Consider the following 21,308-nt stretch of genomic DNA (forward strand, 5'->3'; position numbering starts at 1 on the left):
TGTCAGCTTGATTCCAGGGCTGGTTCCCAAGAGGCTGACCGGTGACCGCCCCCAGTGATGCGAGCTACCGCTGGCCTATTCACAGCCCCCAAGGAGGGGGCCCAGCTCCCTGTAGCTTCTTCTTAGAAGCACCCAGAAGACCCTCCACACGGCTCCAGGACCACACTTACTGAGCTGTCACTGCCAAGGGCACCACTATGACTGGCAGAGACCAGTCAGCTGGGGGAGAGGGAGCTGGTGGAGGCGGCTGGGGGGATTCACCCACAGTGGCCACTCTCTGGACCACATCTTCTGGAAAGAAGACTATGGTTTGGATTAGTGTAGTGCACGGGCTGTGCCTTGCCATGGATTTGGGGGATGTTCTGTGATAGAGTAACTTACACAGCCATCATTGGGGCATCTATTATATATTTGCTGAATATTACTGTAAGTGGCATTGGGGAGGCTGGTTTGATGTTATTGGTATTTTAAGCCCCTAATAAACACAATTATTAAATCAGCAGCCAAACAGCACTGATCTCTCATGGGCTCGTAGAAGACCTTTGTGTGATTAACAACAAATGATAGCAAACATCTCGGCACGAAGGGCTCTAAGCACCTTAACCCCGCTCCTCCATTTAATTCTCCCAAGGACCTGTTGAGGTGAGTTGTTTTTCTATTATTATCCCCATTTTGCAGATGAGGAAACTGGGGAATAGAAATGTTAGGTCGCTTGCCCGGGGTCACACACTCACAGTTGGCAAACCCATGCTTGTAACTGCTCCCCTGTGGTGCCTCCCTCGAATGTGTGTGAGCTGATACTCAGCAATTTTCTGACACTTGCAACATGAAGTCCCTCCTAAAATCAACAGAAATCTCTAACTGCCCAGGACCAATCAGTAGGACCTTTTTTCCAACAGTATAACAAACACAATGTTGAGTCAGAGAAAAATTGTGCATTTTTTTCTCCAAGCAGAATCCTTAGATGTTGTCACGTAAGGTACCATCCATGTACATAATCCAGTGTTTTCGATATACTAATTGCAACAATGAATACAGTTCTGTTTTTTCTGCAATCATATGCACAAGATTTACCTCAACTTAAAATGGGGATCTGGATATTTAAAACCCAAAGTACACATGCTTTAAAAATAATTTAACATTTCACATTTCTAGGGTTATTCAATAATTGACATGTTAGAATGCATACTCAAATATGAGGGATTTTTAAGGTAAGTAACCTTGGGGATTCAGCCCATTTCTCTCACATAATGGAATAGCTTAGAATTCCTATGATGGATTTATAAATAATAACCTAAAAATTGATCAATTACTTGCTATTCTCAAACCCTTTATGAATTTACGTCCTGTGGTGAAAAGACAAGCCCGAAGGTTATAGTTAACACGTGTCCTATGAGAATGGACAAGAAGTCTTATTTTGGGAAGGAAGCCATCATATCCTTGCCACACCAGTTCCAAGGGGAAGAGAGCACGTGTTCACAGAACACTTCTGTGTCCTGGGGGGTTGCACCCCTAAGGGAAGGGGGCTATTTCCAGAAGTGAAATCAAGCCAGTGCAAGCAATGCACAGCCCGGGGCGTGTTGGTCATGTGAAGCCAGAGCAGTGTGTCGGGGTGACAGACCACAAATGTACAACTTGCTGCAGCCAGAACCTGGGCCACTTTACCAAGGCTGCCCCCTTGGGGTGCAGCGGGGAACAGCAGAGGGAGAGCTGGCCCTGGGGACAGCTGCATAGGTTCTGTGGTCTGAGACGGCTGCCCCACTATGCATGTGTGGGTGGCTTCAGGCTCTTCCCGCGGCCCACCCCTCTCCTCTGGGGTGCCCCTCTCTAGGTCTACAACTGCCCTCAGGAAACTGTGGACAGGCAAGTTGGGGATCCAGGGTTGGGAGGGTCTGGGAAGGTTTTCAGAGTAAAAACTTAACTTAGTCCGTGGGCAGGGACCTCAGCTTGTGGCCAGGCTTGGAGTCTGTGGTACCAGTGTACAGGGTCTATCTGCAGTGTATAGTCAGATCCTGAGCTGAAGAAAATGAGACCCGAGAGTGTCTGAAATGATGTTTTAGGCACAAGGGCTGTCACTAGTTATCGTCAGACAGGACTGCAAGGCACCTTTTAGAATTCCACACTGTGCCAAACGTTATCAGGAGGAATACACTACTAAGGTAGTGAACATCTGAGGGGAAACCAGCCTAACCGAGCCAGACGCCGGACTACAGAGGCAGTGCCCAGCATCACAACATCCCCTTCCACCAGATCTCTCTCTGGAGAAGCTTAAGGCCCCGTGGCCACCCTCACAATGTCCTGGTGATCTTGGAGTGATTTTGCAGACGAGTTCTCTACATGGTCTGGGTCTTTTCGGTGCACAGATAATTGACGATGTCTTACAGGGAAGGGCATTCTGTGTTGACAGAGCAGAATGACGGCGGGCCTCTTCTCTACTTTGATCATCCTTCAAGGGTGCCGTTAAACTAGAGCCAGTGTAGAGAGCAAAAGAGAGGCTTGGACAAGAGAAAATCTGTATTAAGAAAGCACAAGACAAAAGAGAAAAGGAAGAAAAAGAAAAAAGGAAGAAAGCACCATAAATGAGTTTCTTTTATTCTTGTTTTTCAAACTGGACAGTATCCCCCAAGTTCCAAGTGAGTTATGGAATCAATGTAATGGGTCACAACCAGGACCCGACCCCTGCCCCACACACCAAAGAGCGGAGTGAAAGGCAGCAGAATATTCCATCATCCTTAAGGACCATTTTATGACATTTTTGTTTCAGTCATACGTTTATGTATATACTATATGTGATATGCTGCTTGTTGATAAAAATGTATTTATACTTATAGATCACGGTCAAAAAATTTTTAAACCACTAGCCTAAGAGTATCAGGTAAGGAAAAAAAAATAAAGAGCACAAAGTTGCAGTCAGACACATAATGAGCCAAAGCAGAAGAACTAAAGACACATATTCAAATGTAATGACACTTCCAGTTTTATTTTTTGAATGCTTCAAAATATTACAAAGAGGAAAACATATAAAATTCATGGAAAAGCTACCCAGATTCTTTCAGTTATTCTGGAAACTGACTTTACATCCTGTGGTGAAAAGACAGACTTTGCTGATTGAAACTCTGATACGCTCATAAACAATGACTTTCCTAATACAGAGAAATGCTGATTTACCTAAGTCATTTCTGAAACGTCTGTGAACAAGTCAAATTTCACGTTGAAACCTGAGTCTCAAGAAACACCTAGATAATCGCGAAACATGCATTTCTTGGCTCCTCCCAAAACCTACTAAAAGGACAGTAAATGAATAAAGAGATATAACCTAAAGGACAAAGAAAATCCAAGAGGCATAGGGTATGGAAATGGCCAGCTCATTTTTGGAAGATATAACATGCGTGGACAGTGGCAGCTAACTTGGCAGAGGAGAAAGCTAATACCATAGTGACCCCTGGGAGAGATGCCAGTGAGACATATCAGCCCCTGCCTCCGGAGAGGCTTGGAAGCCGGAGGCACCGTATCTGGGAAGGCCATGGTGGGACTCAAGGCCATGGTGGGACTCAACAGGAGCACCAGTGGAGTCTCTGTAAGGAGTCATGAGACCCTCATCCCCTGACTCCACCCTACAGACAAGTGACTGCCCTGGAAGGAGACAGGAAACACACTTTGGATTCAACTTTTTTTTTTTTTAAATTTTATTTATTTTATTCTTGGCTGCACTGGGTCTTTGTTGCTGCGCTCGGGCTTTCTCTAGTTGGCAGTGAGTGGGGGCTACTCTTCGTTGAGGTACACTGGCTCTAGGCGCGTGGGCTTCAGTAGTTGTGGCTTGTGGTCTCTAGAGCGCAGGCTCAGTAGTTGTAGCGCACAGGCTTAGCTGCTCCGCGGCATGTGGGATCTTCCTGGACCAGGGATCGAACCGGTGTCTCCTGCACTGGCAGGCGAATTCTTAACCACTGTGCCACCAGGGAAGTCCCTGGATTCAACTTCTAAACGGGGGGCTCCTGTTTCCTGCCTGCGAAGTTCCCGTTCCTTGAGATGAAAATGTGTGCTCAATAGAAGGAATCAAAATTCTTGAGTTCAACAGTTTTTTTGTTGGGAGACTACCCCTGAATGACGCTCTAATCTGAAGGTGGCTGAAAAGACCCATTATGAAGGACTTTCATTTGCCCTGACTGAGGAGTCTGTATTTTATGATTAGTCCAAGGTCCTAAACTGGTTCTGAGGCCCAGAACCATGCTTAAGAGACGCTGCTTGGCCTGCACAGTTTAAAAACCATTTGCAAATTGCTAACATTTTAAAGTTAAGAAATTTTTATGTTTACAAATCTGGATTTCTGGTTTCTCTTGAGAAATCTGAGATGCGTCATCTCTGGACCACATTCCAGGAGCTGATGAGGGGCTCTACCCCTTTAAGTGGGTACTGAGCTCTCCAGGTGTCACTACCACCATTTAACATACTAATTGTGTTTGTATCAGTTTATTAACCTCCCTTAGATTGTCTGCCAGACTCCTACACCCTCCCCCAAGGCCCCACCTGAGGCATCTGAGGTTTTACTTCAGCCCTAAGCAATGCAGAACTATTAAAGACCTTCATAAATAGAAGAGGGCTAGGAGAGGCTCTGTTTCAGCAGCAGCACAAAGGGAGCAAGGATGAATGAATGAGGAAGGCAGCTAGTTAGACTGGTTAGGAAGGCTAGGAAACTACACAGCGGAACTACACAGGGGCATAGAGATGAAGATAAGACCTAAACTAGGGACCAGTAGAGGAGGGGCCAAACTTGAGGGTAAAACCAAGGGGATTTGTTGTTTAGACCCTCAGTCTTAACAGTGTAACCAGAGGCTCCTGAAAGCCAGAAGCCTCAGGCAGCATCCCATCTCTCCCCAAGGGAAAGGGCAGGATCCAAAGCAAAGCACTTAAGGGAGAGGCTTTTCCAAAGAACTTCTGCTTTGAGGTGCATTCCCTGGCCTGCAGTGAACAGGCTGTGGGGTGGAAATAATTTCTTTAAGAAACTCAAGGAATGCTACTATTTAACTTATAGACTTCATCAGTGAAAGGCTGGTAGTCCCACGTGGGTTAGCTCTTGAGGTGGTGCTGGGTTAGTAAAGAACTCCAGGCCTGGGCTTCCCTGGTGGTGCAGTGGTTGAGAGTCCGCCTGCCGATGCAGGGGGCACGGATTCGTGCCCCGGTCCGGGAAGATCCCACATGCCGCAGAGCGTCTGGGCCCGTGAGCCATGGCCGCTGAGCCTGCACGTCCGGAGCACCCGCAACGGGAGAGGCCACAGCCTAAACACTGAGAGTCCCAATTAGACGACATTTAAAAACAAGACATTCTCCTGAGCATATTCTAAAATGGGACTAAGGGCAGGTGCATTTTTCTGATAATCTGATTTTCTATCATGTTTCCAAGATACCTGAGCCAAGTACAACTTACTAAGGCATGGGAAGCCCCAGGTCAGAAACCAAACGGTCATAACTCTCAATAAAAGCCATTCTGGAGGGGCTCAGGACTCACTTGGCAGTGTTCCTGTGTTCCAGAACCATCCATCCACCGCAGGGTCGGTCTTTCTCTTCCTGGGAAGAACAAGGGCCATTGATACAGAGGTTGAGACCTCCGCAAGTAACCTTCTACTGTGACAGAGCTTGACTGTGACAGAATCACAGAGATGGGCAGAAGAGGGTTTTCTTCCTTTCGAAGTCCTCAAGGACAAAAGAGAAGAAATAAGCAGAAATAACTATTAATAAACGTTCCACCACCTGCTAGCCACGTGACTTTGGAGAAGTTATTCTTACTCTGTTAAAGGCCTCTGCCTCTTCAGTTGTAAAAAAAAGAAAAAAGATAACACTATCTACTGCACAGGGTTATTATGAAGATTAAACAGGATAATGTGTAAGTGTAAGGAATGTGCAATCTGGTATTCAATGATTATGTCTCTTCAGATACCAAATTCATAAAAAAAAAAGGCTAGCAACAATTACGTGAGGTTTAAAAGTTTATTTTATAAACATGTCAATTATACAAATGAGAAACAAGTTTCAGAAACTGATTACTGTATATAGTAATAAAGCATAAGCTATTATAGAAAAATTGACATATAGATGTATGTTAAGTACTTACAAAGGTAATTATTGTCTTCCTAGTCTATGAAAATAAAAAAAACATTACTTATGCTATCACAAAAGCCATACCCTTACAGGTAAAAAAAAAAAATCTCTACTAGATAATAGTAATTTTAAAAATTTAGCACATCTACAACTATTTAGTCAAAACTTGGTTTTCATTGACTCAACATTTATCATTTAAATGCAAATTCAAAATAAGCTTGGATGGCAAAAAACATTTACTCTGTTAGGTACAAAATGAAACCGCATGATCTAGTTCCTGCTCTCAGTTAATGACTGCAGAACAGACTGCTTAAGTGTTGTGGGAAAAAAGACCTGCCCGAGGACCAGAGGAGGGAACACCTCGATCTCATTCACAAGTACTGTGTAGGGAGCTAGAAGCCCCAGGCTCATATCTCAGCTCCAGGAAGTCACCAAAACCTTTACAGAGTTCATCTGTAAAAATGGGATGATGATATGAACACTGTTTACCATACACTGTTGCTGTGAAAAGCATTCATTCAATAAATGCCCACTGCAGGACTTCCCTGGTGGTCCAGTGGTTAAGACTCCACCTTCCAACACAGGGGGTGCGGGTTTGATCCCTGGTTGGGGAACTAAGATCCCACATGTTGCACAGTGCGGCCGAAAAAAAAAAAAAGGAAATGCCCACTTCATGCCCATTCTGTACTTCTGTACTAGGTACTGTGTTAAGGGCTGAGACAGAGCAGGACAAGGCACATTTCGATACAGGGCTCAGGATGGGTAGGTGCTGAGGCGATGCACACACAAGGGCTGGGTACTGCTGGATATATCATTCCCACTGAGCCACTGGCCCTGTCAATGAGTAATCTTCAGGCATAGTTAAGGAGTTAAAAAAGATTCTTTTAAAAGGTTAAACAAAAAGTTTTGTCTCTTTTTTCTGCCACACATTTTTGGAATTAGATCAGTGATTTGGGCCTGTAGTGTGCATCAGAATGATCTGTGATGCTCAGTACAAGTGCTGATGCCAGGCCCCACCCAAAGCTTACAGTTTCAGACCCAACGGGGGGCCTGGCAGTTCTGAAGTACACTCTGCAATTAAGAACACTTTATTTTAAAGGCTGATAAAACGTTAAAAGCACTGTTAATGCAAATGTGGATACATCATATTAACAGTCAAAAAGTATAGCTAGTATAACACAAAATGTATAATATTTTTGTGATTATAAAGTCCATCAAGTGTTACAAAGCCATTTAAGAGTTCTCACTAAAAGCTTCTACCAAAAACACAATGGAACAAAAAATAGCACTATGGCAGTGGTGCCCTCAGCTTGCAGAAGCCTTTTACCTGCTGATACTGTTTGCAATCTGTGTGTGTATGTACATGTGCTTCTGTCCTTCAGGGGACGAAAAGAGCTCAAGCCCATCAAGATTGTGAACTTTGCTATTACTTTTAATATTGAACAACTAACCTTTTAACCCAGTGGTCCCCAACCTTTTTGGCACCAGGGACCGGTTTCATGGAAGACAATTTTTCCACAGAAGGAGGGGTGCGGGGTGGTTCAGGCGGTAACGTGAGCGACGGAGAGCGGTGGGGAGCGGTGGAGAGCGGCAGATGAAGCTTCGCTTGCTCACCCACCACTCACCTCCTGCTGTGCGCCCGGTTCCTAACAGGCCATGGACTGCTACTGGTCCATGGCCCAGGGGTTGAGGATCCCTGTTTTAACTGGAAATTTTACTGAATACTACTACAAACAAAGCAAACTGATGCAGCATGGTTTACAACATAAACCTTAAGGTGAAAAGGACTAGATTAGAGCCCTGGCTTCACTTTCTGCACCTGTAGCACTGGGAAGGTTGCTTAACTTATCTGGGTGTCAGTTCCTGCGCCTTAGTAAAATGAAATAACAGTGCCTTGCTCCAGAATTGCTGAGTATTAAATGGAGAAAATTAAGAAAACTATAAGCCATCATAGAAACATTAACTATTTTTAGTATTCATTTAAAAATCTAGAACAATTATAATTTGCCAAAAAAACCCTTAAAACTCATTTAAGTGTGTATTTTAAAACTATATCTGTAAGTATTATATAACATTAAAAACAATTTTTGGGAAAAAAAGTACACAATTACAAAGCAGTCCATGTTTACAAGGATTTACCATCAAAGCACTGTGTTCCCTTAGGCATATCATTTGACCTCTCTGGTCTCATCTGCCTCTCCTGTAAAATCTTTCTGCCAGAAGAGGATTCAACCATATCATCTCTGAGACCCCTTCCAGCTTCAGGATCTGTGGTTCACCACGACATTATAAATTTAACTCTTTTCTCCACTTACTTCCTTGCAAGGTGAAAACAAGGAAGGAAAATGTTTAAAGCATTTCCTATCAAATAAAAATTTTACAAGATTATGGACAAAATACTCAAATCTGGGGTCACACTGATAAAAGCCCAAATGGCCACTGTTTAAGAAAAAAGCTTAAACCATCCACCTTGGAGTCAGTAATCATAATAAAGATGAAAAGTGCAGGAAAAAAATCAATTAGCAGAGGATCTTCGGCCTACAGAGAAAGCATGGTGATCAAGGAGTCTGGCCTAAGCACTTCAGGGCATCCCTGATAAAACAGTGGTCCACACCTTCCAAAGCAAGTCAAAACCACTTAAAAGAGAGAAGTAGCTAATGAAAACCTACAACCCAAGATTCATAGGCTCAAGAGAAGCAATTGTATTTATATAATTTAAGCAATCCTGCAAAGAGTTTTTTAATACACATTTAAGCATGGTTTACTCGTTTCAAATCGCGATACTCTTTATGCACTTGACCTGATACTCTCAGAAACTGGTGCCTCCTCGGACCATCTATACCGAGTAGGGCACAAACAGTTCAATACCCACCCAACAAACCACCCGCTTCCGACCTACAGGCTCTCCGCTCTCTCATTGCTTCCTCAATCAACACAGAGGTTTCAGCTCGGCGGGGGCCGGGGTGGAGGACGTCACAGCGAGAACACAGCCCCTACCCGGCCTCGAGGAGCTCGCGGGCCCCTGGGAGGGACGGGCTGGCCCCTGAATAACGGTACCCGGCGTTCCTGGCCTTCGAAAACGACCAACCAACCCCTTACCCCGACGACCTCGGCATTTAACCTACATGGTGGCCCTGCAGCGGTGCGGACCCAGCCGGGGCACACACCCCGGCGACTGCGCGAAACCCTGCGCCCTGCGCCCGCCGCCGCCGCCGCCGCCGGGCCGCCAAGGGGCCGGACGGAGCAGCGCGACCGCCGCGTTCCGTTGCGCGCGCGCGCCTCAGCCAATCGCGTGCTCGCCCGCCCCCCGCGGCCGCAGCGAGGCTGGCTCTGGGAAGAGGAAGAAGAACATTCGCCCTCCTCCTACCAGCGCGCGGGCGGCGGCGGCGGCGGCACCGGGGTCACGAACTCTGACCTTTCGCTGACAAAAACAATAACAAACCCCTCCTTCCCCGCGACCCCGGCGGCGCCTTCGGGCCCGCCCTCGCCGCCCCACTCCCACCTGGGCGTCTCGTCTCTCGCCCGCTGACCTGCGAGCCCGCGGCCCGGGGCTCCCGCCATCCGCCGACGCCGGGAAGCCGGCCTCCCCGCGCCCTGCCCTCCGCGCCGGGGGCCGCCCGCCGCAGACACGGGACCTGCTTCGAGGTCGCTTTGGCGCCAAATCCTGAGGTAAAATTGAAAAAAGGCCGGGGCGGGCTCGGGCCGGCGGCGGAGGGGGCGGTCCTGGCGCGCGGACATGGAGGCGCCGCGGCGGCGGCTGAACCCGACCCTTTTACCTTTGCCACGGGGCGGCGGCGCCGGCGCCAACCGCTTTGCATAGTGGGCCGGGCCGCTCCCCTCCCCTCCCCGCCCGCGGCCGGCGGAGCGAGCGGGCTACCCCTGTCCGGCCCGGCCGGCACGAGGGTGGGGGCGGAGGGGGATGGCCGCGGCCCCGCCTCACAGTTGGCCCTCCGCCAACGCCGCCATTTTGTTCTCGGCGGAGATGGCTCCTGCTGGGCCACGCTCCCCTCCTCCTCCTCTATCGCCTCCTCCTTTCTGCAGTCCCTCCTTCTCTCGCTCCCCGGCTCCTCTACCCTCCGCTTCCCGCCCGCAGTTGGCGGCCGCTGCGGCCCAACCGCCGTTTTTTCCTGAAGGGGAGGGTGGAGGAAAGGGAGGAAGGCGGGTGCGGGCGCGAGCTTGTGAGCGACAGCTGGGTGGGCCAGTTGGCGCCCAGATAGGAGGGCCGGGGCCCCGCGGCGCCGCCCCCCGAGGCTTTGCTGACTGGATCTGTCGGCAGGGGGCGGTCCCCGCGCGTCGCGGGAGCCCTGGCGGGGTGGGAGCAGAAGCCGGGGCGCGACGTGGGGCCGGGGCGCGACGTGGGGCCGGGGCGCGACGTGGGGCCAGGGCGCCGGGGGCGGGGCGGGGGCGCGGCCGGGTGAGCGTGAGGCGCGCGGCTAGGGCCCGGGCGTGTCCTCCGCGTGGAACGCGTCCAGAATGAGTGCTGTGGCACAATAGTAATAAAGGTGTTGAAGCATCCTGAACCCAGGGCGCTGGCTCGTGGGAAGGGCTTTTTGGAATCTGGACACCTTAGGGCTCCTGCCCGTATGAGGCTCAATTTCATCGACTGTGAAATGGGAGGATGGGCGTTCTTGCCAGGCCGGACCTCCCTTCTCAGATCGTTTGAGGGGCTCAACTCAGAAAATGGAGTCCAGGCTACTTTCCGAACCTCAGAGTAATGGAAAAATGGTGTTGTTGTTGAAAATGGAGTGTGGAGCCACCCGGAGTGGAAAGCCTAAGGATATTGAGGGCTTGAGAGAACAGAGGAGAATCTGGAGTGTTCTCTTATCATTCATTGATTACATACGTATTTGCTTAGTCTGGGGCACTGGGGATACATCCAGAGAACCAGCTAGACCAGGCCCCTGCCCTCTTATAATTGGGGGTAGGGTGAATAGACAATTAAAGAGGTGATTTCGGAGAGTGGTAAATCCTGTGAAGTAAGTGAAGTGAAACTGGATGTGTTGAAAGCCTGACGCAGCTGCGATTGAATGGTCGGGGAAGGGCTCCGTGAGGACGTGATGTTTGAATGGAGGAACCCAAGGAAGGAATAGCGTGAGAGAGAAAACAGCAAATGCAAAGAAAGCCCCAGGAGGGAAGGCGTTTGGTGTGAGTGAGGCTGGAGAGCTCGTTCGTTGTCCCGTACATTATTCCCCTCTACCTCCACGCTGAGGTATGTGAAATATGACAAAGGTGATGGAGAATAAATCTCTAATTTAATAATCAACGAAAGAGTCGAGGAAAATATAGCCGTGAAATGAATACCTGTTGAATACATGACTTGGTGGAAAGCCTCAGAAAATCACTTTACTTCCAGATTCAAATCCTTTGTCATTCCCTTGTGTTCATCCTCAATTCCTCAAATATTTCCTGAACCCCGCTATTACCCAGGCGCTAGTTGACTAAGACATTGGTGGGTGTCAAGTATGTGAATATAGTTCTATACACCTGAGTTCTGTTCTCTCCCTCTTTCCCTAATACATCTGCATACATACACATACCCACACAAATGTTGTAGGCAGAAGCTAAATAGTGTTGTGGGTAACAGTGCCAATATTTACTAGCCCTGTGATTCTGAGTAAGTTATTTAACTTTTTTGAGGCTCATTGTCCTCATCTGGACAGTAAATAGAACCTTCCTTCTAGAATTGAGGATTAAATGAGTTTAATGTAAATAAGGAGCTTAGAAAAGTGACGTATAGTAAATGCTCACAATTGGAGTTATTGTTGTCATGAAGCACTAGCTGTCTGGTAAAGACATTGGACTGGTTAAGTGATGCAAACAATGAGATTTTTAGGCAGTGTGGTGTAGGGGCAAAACACTGCATTAGAACACTGGGGTACTAGTTTTGGCTCTTCTGCTTTCAGCTAGTCACTTGGCATCCAGACCAAAAGTTTATTTAGAAAACAAAGTAGTGTAACTAATACTATTAACAAAAGTGTGGGGTGCTTTACAGTTTACAGAATTCTCTTACAGGCATTATAGTGTTAAAGCCCTAGCAGGATATAATGGTAGAGGTCCTTTGCCTGCTCCCTATTTTAAAACCTTTCTAAGACTTTACGTCATTTTCTTATCCCTGTATCCCTAGCTCCCTGTGCATGAAGCACACTGGCCTGCCTTCAGTTTTCTTGAAAGTGTGGCTTACCTTTACCCCAGGCCCTTTCAGATGATGTTCCCTCAGCCTGCAGTCCTCATTTGCCCCCTGCCCCCCCGCCCCCCATACACCTTAGTCCTGCAAATGTCAGCTTAAGCATCGCTTCCTCAGGGAATCGCTCTCTGATGCCCAATGCCAGTCTAGATCAGATTCTTTTTCTTTACATTGTGTTCTTTTCTTTTTTTTTTTTTTTTTTTTGCGATACACGGGCCTCTCACTGTTGTGGCCTTTCCCGTTGTGGAGCACAGGCTCCGGACGCGCAGGCTCAGCGGCCATGGCTCACGGGACCAGCCGCTCCGCGGCATGTGGGATCCTCCTGGACCGGGGCACGAACCTTGTGTCCCCTGCATCGGCAGGCGGACTCTCAACCACTGCGCCACCAGGGAAGCCCTTCTTTTCCTTTTTAACGTTTATCTCATTTCATAGTTACACTCCATAATGTGATTGTTTGATTGATACCTGTTCCCCTTACCTTATGAGAGCAGGAATCATTTTGGGCACCATTATATTTCCAGCACTTAGCAGAGTGCCTGGCACTACTTGTTGAGTGAATGAATAGTTTATAATTTATGATATCACTGCTAACTAAGTTGCTGCTCATTGATGGTGCCTTTTTATGTGGGCTTGTTAGCAATTCAGAAGCAGTGCCGGCAATAAAATAAATATCTGTTATGGTATTTGGATGAATTCAGGAAGTGGTTCCTCACAGATATGGCACTGCCTGCAAACTTGAATATGGGTAAGATAACCCACATAAATCCTTTTTTACACACTTAATATGTTGATTTATGGGCGGTCTTTTTGAGACAAGAAATAGATAATTTAATAATTAGTTGTATTACAAGGTAAATTACATGAAAGTTAATGAGTTCGCATGGAACTCATTAGTAAACAGCCAAAAATAATCATGCCATTTACTTTAACTGAAAAATCAAAGCACCAGTGTGATTTTCTTGAAATAAAAAATGTTGGTCTTATTCTATCACAGGAGATCAAAGAACAGAGAAGAAGACTTAATGGGTTTGCAGAGAGTTGGGAGTTCAGCCTCTGTAGCCATTAATTTAAAATAGTTATCTTGGGCTTCCCTGGTGGCGCAGTGGTTGAGAGTCCGCCTGCCGATGCAGAGGACATGGGTTCGTGCCCCGGTCCGGGAAGATCCCACATGCCACGGAGCGGCTGGGCCTGTGAGCCATGGCCGCTGAGCCTGCGCGTCCGGAGCCTGTGCTCCGCAACGGGAAAGACCACAACAGTGAGAGGCCCACGTACCGCAAAAAAAAAAAAATCTTTCCAAAGATAAATTGATTCATGCAATGGAATTATTGAAAATCACCTTGTGATTGCTTTACCAAGTTTAAAAGCACATTTTGCCAGGTATATATCAAGCTTCTGCTTAAAAGCATGGTAAATAGAAAATTTTTGTTGACTTATATAATACAGATTTTACAAATAAAGTGTTGTGGTATTTTTAAAACAACAGCCACCCTTTTATTTATTTATTTTTGGATGTTTCTTTTCGATCCTGTTGAAGGATTTTTTGGTATCACTTGTTCAATCCAACACTTTTGATTCCTTGAACTACCTAATTCAGGGTAACCAAAGAACTGATAGTTTAATGAAAAAGCTAAATATATATATATATTTATATGTATGTGTATATTATCTTATAACATTAAATTACTTATTTATTGCTTTCAACAGTTGTATTTATGGTGACCTTGAAGTTTTGTTTTCATGCACATGCCTTTACAGAAAGAAGGAAAACCTATGTGTAATAACGTCACTTCATGAGGACTTCTGGGAAGTTTTAGCATGTGTCTCCAAGGAGTCAAGTGACAGTGTATCTCGCCTGTCTCTGGAATCTTGAGTGGGTAGCCTCTCTGAGGCTTATACATTCCCCAGTTGTAAAATGGGGAGGCGGGGAGCCAACACTGAGATTTGGGTCAGAAACAGGGACCACTTGTTATCCAGATGGCATAGAGAGCAAGGCAGGTGGGCCTGTGTGGATCAGCCCACCTTCAACTTTGGCCCTGAACACTGGCCTCATGTGTCTAGCTGCCTGACTGTCTCCACGTATTAAGGGCTTTCATTTGGGATTTTTATCCCTGAGTTTGCTTACCTATGTGCCATGTGCTCCTTTAGTCCCAAAGCACCTCGTAGAGCAGATACTAGTCCCCCTTAATCAATACTGCATAGGGGGAATTTGGGAAGGAATCAGTCTTAAGGCTCATCAAGTCTAGCCTCACACCTGATGCAAAACTCACCTGTCAGAGGTTAGTTTATCTCTTTTCACTTTATTGCTGGTTATGAGCAGCTTAGATGTAGACTTTTTCCCTCCATGTATTATTATCTTTAACCTAATCTGTCACACGTTGTAAAAGATATCCTCTTACCTGTTGGAGTTTCACTTGCCTCAACCTAATAGGCCTGGGGGCTGAGATTCTCTTTGTGACTCTGTCCCATCCTGCCATTCCTTCCCCATATCCCTTGTCACGCACTGCTGCTACTTGCTTCCCATTCTTTCTTCAGGTGCCCTGAGTGCTAGAGCTTTAAGCGGCAGGGGCTCTGTACAAAAAGGCAAGACTCCCTGGGAACAGTCAACTAGCATAGCTCACAGTGATGGTGGGGGGAGTGGATAGAAGACATTAAAGTCCAGATCAGGGCATTGGCATAGGGTACTGTTAGGGGGACAGAAAGAGCAGATTCATACCCCAGCATCTGGGAGTCTTGGAGCAGAGGGATGGGAAGGGAATTGTTAAGGATGGGAAAGGAACAGGCTAGCTCAGATGCTCAGCTATCTTTCTGATTACCCCTGGGCCCCAGGTAGCCTATAATCATGAAACCCAGCCTCAGGGACAGAGTGTGATACCTCTTCCACTCTAATAAGAGGCCTGAAGTCCATAATAGGAGGTGAAACCTTTCATTCCAAAATTATCGACAGTAACCCTGATGATTCTAATCCCTGGAAGTGTTAACATGTTGATAGGGGGGAATTTCTGCCAATGATAGAAGAGCATATCATTCTCTCACTGGATTAGTGGAAGGTATGAGAGACGGTGTTGAGGCCTGGAAAATGAAGTGAATGCTATTCAAAGAGTGGGGAGAGAAATGAGAGGCTGGCAGGGCCAGACACAAACTTGAAGGTTTTATGGTTTTACTGGGAGCCACCTTACTTACCTTTATTGTTCATGTTTGAATAGAAGCTACGCCAAAAAAAAAGTTTCTTACCTGGCTGCCCACACATGCACCTCCAATAAAAACTCCAATAACTGCCTACCTCTATGTGGCAGGCAGGTCTCCACTGAGAAAGATAGACAGCTGAGATTGGATGGCTCTTAAGAAGTTAAACAATGCCAGCAGGCTTCAGGATGCATTTCCCCTGGTGGTATTTATTGTACAGTGAATCTGATTATGTATTATTTGTAGAACATTACAGAAATGTCATTTGTACTGCCCTCATTCTCTTTCTCTCCACTCATCCATTGCTTCTGCAATAATGCTTCCTTCTACTAGGTTGATGAGGTGAATAAGCCTGGAATTACTGAAAAGTCACCTTTTACCAAGATTAAAAGCACAAATCTCAAAGTGCATGTCAGCCTTTGGCTGAAAAGAGTGGTAATTAGGATATGTTTGATGACATAATTAATACAGTACAGATTTTTTTTAAGAAATTTTAAATTTATAACATATGTCTCTTTTCTGAAGAGGTAAAAGACAGTTTTTTAAAGTAGGAAAATTTTCAAAAGGCATGTACAGATCTTCCTTGACTTATGATGGGGTTATTTGTAAGTTGAAAATATATGTCAAGGGGACTTCCCTGGTGGCACAGTGGTTAGGAGTCCGCCTGCCAATGCAGGGGACACGGGTTTGAGCCCTGGTCCAGGAGGATCCCACATGCTGCAGAGCACCTGGGCCTGTGCGCCACAACTACTGAGCATGCTCTCTGGAGCCCACAAGCCACAACTGCTGAAGCCCGTGTGCCACAGCTACTGAAGCTTGTGCGCCTAGAGCCTGTGCTCCACAACAAGAGAAGCCACCGCAAGGACAAGCCTATGTACCACAACGAAGAGTAGCCCCCACTCGCTGTGACTAGAGAAAGCCCACGCGCAACAGCAAGACCCAATGCAGCCATTAATTAATTAAAAAAGAAAATATATTCGAAAATGCATTTGACATACCTAACCTACCAAACATCGTAACTTAGCCTTGTCTACCTTAAACATGCTCAGAACACTTACATTAGCCTGCAGTTGGGCAAAATCATCTAACAGAAAGTCTATCTTATAATTAAGTATTGAATATCTCCAGTAATTTATATTGAAAGTGAAAAACAGAACAGTTGTAAGTGTAGTGGTTGTTTGATCACGTGGCTGACTGGGAGCTGTAGCTGGCACTGCCCAGCATCATGAGAGAGGATCGTAACTTTATACTGCTAGCCCGGGAAGAGATCAAAATTCAAAAATCAAAGTACAATTTCTACTGAATGCATATCACTTTCACACCATGATAAAGTTGAAAAATCGTAAGTCAAGCCACCCTAAGTCAGGGACCATCGGTACAGGAGTGTTCATAGGAACACCAGTCATAAGAGCTCCAGACTAGAAACAGTCTAAATGTTCATCAGCTATAGAATGGATAAGTAAATTGTGGCATAGTCATATGTTGGAATACTATACAGGGATGAAAATGCACTGACTACTCATGGTTATCACAACAATGAGGAAAAGAATCCAGACACACAAAAAATATATTAACATACAGCTCAAAAACAAGCAAAACGAATCCACGATAGTGAAAGTCAGGAGAGAAGGGAAGTAAGGGACTCTGAGGGCGTACAAGGGAGCCTTTTAAGGTGCTAGTAATGTTCTATTTTCTGATGTGAGTGGTGTTCTCTGAATGAAAATTCATTGAGCTGTTTCATTTATGATTTGTACACTTTTGTGTTTGCATGTTATACTTGAGTAAAAAATTTTACTTTAAAAATGATGATAAAATTATCCTCACTGTTTGAATCAATATGATTATTATGTAGGTAAAATTGTAAGGGAAAGGTGTGTTCAAGTTCTAAAGGAACTGTCATGTTACTGTCCTGGTGGAGCTAGATCAGAAATTTCTGTGAGTAGTACTGAAACATCAATCATATATTTAGGAATTAGTGGTTATATAAATGAGTTATTAAATCATCAAGCTTATTGATGGAAGCAGCTTGTTCCTTTGGATAATTAATTGGTCTCCTGTCACTCTTTAAAATTCTCTTCTCTTGACTTCCTCTTCTGGGAAACTATTTTGAAGGGCGCTGTGGTGCAGAGGTTTTATTTTTTATTTTATTTTTTATTTTATTCACTCATTCATTCATTCATTCATTCATTTATTTGACTGCGCCGGGTCTTATTTGTGGCATGGGGGTTCTTCATTGCGACATGCGGGATCTTTTAGGTGCCGTGTACGGGATCTTTAGTTGCCGCATGCAGGATCTAGTTCCCTGACCAAGGATCGAACCTGGGTCCCCTGCATTGGGAGCACAGAGTCTTAACCACTGGACCACCAGGGAAGTCCCTGGTGCAGAGGTTTTAGAGTCAAAGAGACCTGAGTTAGAATCCCAGGTTTACCTCTTTCCAGCTGGATGACTTGGAACAAGTTGATTAAACTTCTGAGTCTCCGTTTTTTTCTGTCTGCATTGGTGCAGCTAATAATACCTACTCAGAAGGTATGTTAAGGATTAAACGATGCCTAGTTTGATATAAGGCACGTTGTAGGTTCTCAGAAAATCTGTCCTGCTTTCCTTCCATCCGTCTACCCCTGGGTCACACTAATAGAAACAAAGAAGGTGCGTTTCACCCTTACACTTGGGCCCTTGGTGAAACAGGAAAGCTACCCACACTGTACAATGATATTTTAGGAAAGGTCTCCACACACAGACCTGTAGCACTGCTCTGGTAGCTAGGAACTCCATGTAGATGAGAGCCACTTCTCTTCCCTGCAAGTCACTGCTCACCCATCTCCCCAGCCCCCACATACCATCGCTGCCCCTTTCTCGTAGCCCAGACTTGTAATATGGAAGAAACAAGTTTCCTGTGGGGGCAGGATATCACCTTACCCAAAAGGTAAGTAATCTTTGAGTCTAACTAGTGTCAGGGTTTCTGACAGACAGGATGTATATCTCAACTTGACCTTAGAGACATCCCCGTAAGCATCTTTTATGTTGATGAACATCTACTAAATTATACTAAATCTGTCACTTGATTTCCATTTCCTGTTTTCAAGTCTTGATCTATGATTTCAAGTCTTGAGCTATGTATTTCTCATTTTTTAATTCTTAGGCTATTTATATTTTTGTTTTTATTTTCCCATGAGTATAAAGAGAATTCTGACAATCTTAGCATAGTAAAACTTACACTGAATACCTTGTGCCTATCAAGAAGTTCTGTACCCAGTAGTATTTTGCAAATAGTTATTCGGTATTGGTTTATTTTTAAATATTTGTGAGATTTATCCTAATTCAGCCATTTCATTTCACTCAGTTGTGCAGTTTAATAGAATCAGTTATAAATGCTGTATGAGCATATAATGCATATACATATGTAGTTAAATTTCATGTGGATCTTATGTCAAAATGAGAGACATATTCCTAATTATAATATGCATTTTACAGTTTGTTGTTGCTTTCAAATGTCTTTGAAATTTGTGCTAGTAGTAGCTCCCATGCATTGCATGCCTGCTGTGTGCCAGGCACAGTGTTAGGCCCTTTACATTGTATTAAGATCTATTCTGGGCTTCCCTGGTGGCGCAGTGGTTGAGTGTCCGCCTGCCGATGCAGGGGACACGGGTTCGTACCCTGGTCCGGGAAGATCCCACGTGCCGCAGAGCGACTAGGCCCGTGAGCCATGGCCGCTGAGCCTGTGTGTCCGGAGCCTGTGCTCCGCAACAGGAGAGGCCACAACAGTGAGAGGCCCGCATACCACACACACACACAAAAAAAGATCTGTTCTTTTTTTTTTCCTTATTAATTTATTTTATTTATCTATTTTTGGCTGCGTTGAGTCTTTGTTGCTGCGCACAGGCGAGCGGGGGCTACTGTTCTTTGAGGTGTGTGGACTTCTTATTGCGGTGGCTTCTCTTGTTGCGGAGCATGGGCTCCAGGCGCTCGGGCTTCAGTAGTTGTGGCGTGTGGACTCTAGAGCACAGGCTCAGTAGTTGTGGCGCACGGGCTTAGTTGCTCTGCGGCATGTGGGATCTTCCCGGAACAGGGCTCAAACCCGTGTCCCCTGCATTGGCAGGAGGATTCTTAACCACTGCGCCACCAGGGAAGCCCCATGTATTAAGATCTATTCTTAATGATAACTTCATGCAGTTCAGTATCAGAGAAATTAACTTAGTGCCTGCCAGAGCCTCTAAACCCAGTATATTTGTTTAGAAGAGAAACTACCAAGGCAGTAAATATTTTGAATGTTATATGATTATGGGCCACGTAATACGTAAATAAGGATGATGTGAATCAGTTGATTGTGAAGGGAAAGGTAGGCTCACCCATTCCTGTCAGTGAAGACAGAGTTTCCTTGTCCCAGGATTTGTTTATTGTTTTTTTTTTTTTTTTTTTTTTAACATCTTTATTGGAGTATAATTGCTTTACAATGGTATGTTAGTTTCAGCTTCACAACAAAATGAATCAGTTATATATATACATATATTCCCATATCTCTTCCCGCTTGCGTCTCCCTCCCTCCCACCCTCCCTATCCCACCCCTCCAGGCGGTCACAAAGCACCGAGCTGATCTCCCTGTGCTATGCGGCTGCTTCCCACTAGCTATCTACCTTACGTTTGGTAGTGTATATATGTCCATGCCTCTTTATCGCTTTGTAACCGTTTACACTTCCCCCTCCCCATAGCCTCAAGTCCATTCTCTAGTAAGTCTGTGTCTTTATTCCTGTTTCACCCCTAGGTTTTTCATGACATTTTTTTTTTTAAATTCCATATATATGTGTTAGCATACGGTATTTGTCTCTCTCTTTCTGACTTACTTCACTCTGTATGACAGACTCTAGGTCTATCCACCTCATTACAAATAGCTCAATTTCGTCTCTTTTTATGGCTGAGTAATATTCCATTGTATATATGTGCCACATGTTCTTTATCCATTCATCCGATGATGGACACTTAGGTTGTTTCCATCTCTGGGCTATTGTAAATAGAGCTGCAATGAACATTTTGGTACATGACTCTTTTTGAATTATGGTTTTCTCAGGGTATATGCCCAGTAGTGGGATTGCTGGGTCATATGGTAGTTCTATTTGTAGCTTTTTAAGGAACCTCCATACTGTTCTCCACAGTGGCTGTATCAATTTACATTCCCACCAACAGTGTAAGAGGGTTCCCTTTTCTCCACACCCTCTCCAGCATTTATTGTTTCTAGATTTTTTGATGATAGCCATTCTGACTGGTGTGAGATGATATCTCATTGTAGTTTTGATTTGCATTTCTCTCATGATTAGTGATGTTGAGCATTCTCTCATGTGTTTGTTGGCACTCTGTATATCTTCTTTGGAGAAATGTCTATTTAGGTCTTCTGCCCATTTTTGGATTGGGTTGTTTGTTTTTTTGTTATTAAGCTGCATGAGCTGCTTATAAATTTTGGAGATCAATCCTTTGTCAGTTGCTTCATTTGCAAATATTTTCTCCCATTCTGAGGGTTGTCTTTTGGTCTTGTTTATGGTTTCCTTTGCTGCGCAAAAGCTTTTAAGTTTCATTAGGTCCCATTTGTTTACTCTTGTTTTTATTTCCATTACTCTAGGAGGTGGGTCAGAAAGAATCTTGCTGTGATTTATGTCATAGAGTGTTCTGCCTATGTTTTCCTCTAAGAGTTTGATAGTTTCTGGCCTTACATTTAGGTCTTTAATCCATTTTGAGCTTATTTTTGTGTATGGTGTTAGGGAGTGATCTAACTTCATACTTTTACATGTAGCTGTCCGGTTTTCCCAGCACCACTTATTGAATAGGCTGTCCTTTCTCCACGGTACATTTCTGCCTCCT

The 21,308-nt window shown here is 45.2% G+C and overlaps 1 protein-coding gene across 5 annotated transcripts in view; it reads left to right on the top strand.

Annotated features, from left to right (window-relative positions):
* The first annotated feature begins 9,440 nt into the window (after positions 1 to 9,440).
* The window catches only part of NR2C2 (nuclear receptor subfamily 2 group C member 2), a 90,089-nt gene continuing 78,221 nt past the window's right edge, over positions 9,441 to 21,308 (top strand). For 3 of the 5 annotated variants that reach the window (XR_003430145.1, XM_027093866.1, XM_027093867.1), the window contains exon 1: positions 9,655 to 9,762. The gene's annotated coding sequence lies outside the window, so the exon portion shown is untranslated. Of the gene's footprint in view, positions 9,763 to 21,308 lie in introns of all 5 variants that reach the window. The other 2 variants (XM_027093869.1, XM_027093868.1) reach the window with 2 other exon arrangements.

This window comes from Aethalodelphis obliquidens, unplaced genomic scaffold (assembly GCF_003676395.1).
Source record: "Aethalodelphis obliquidens isolate GAN/ISIS:26980383/991018 unplaced genomic scaffold, ASM367639v1 scaffold86, whole genome shotgun sequence".
Taxonomy (NCBI): domain Eukaryota; kingdom Metazoa; phylum Chordata; class Mammalia; order Artiodactyla; family Delphinidae; genus Aethalodelphis; species Aethalodelphis obliquidens.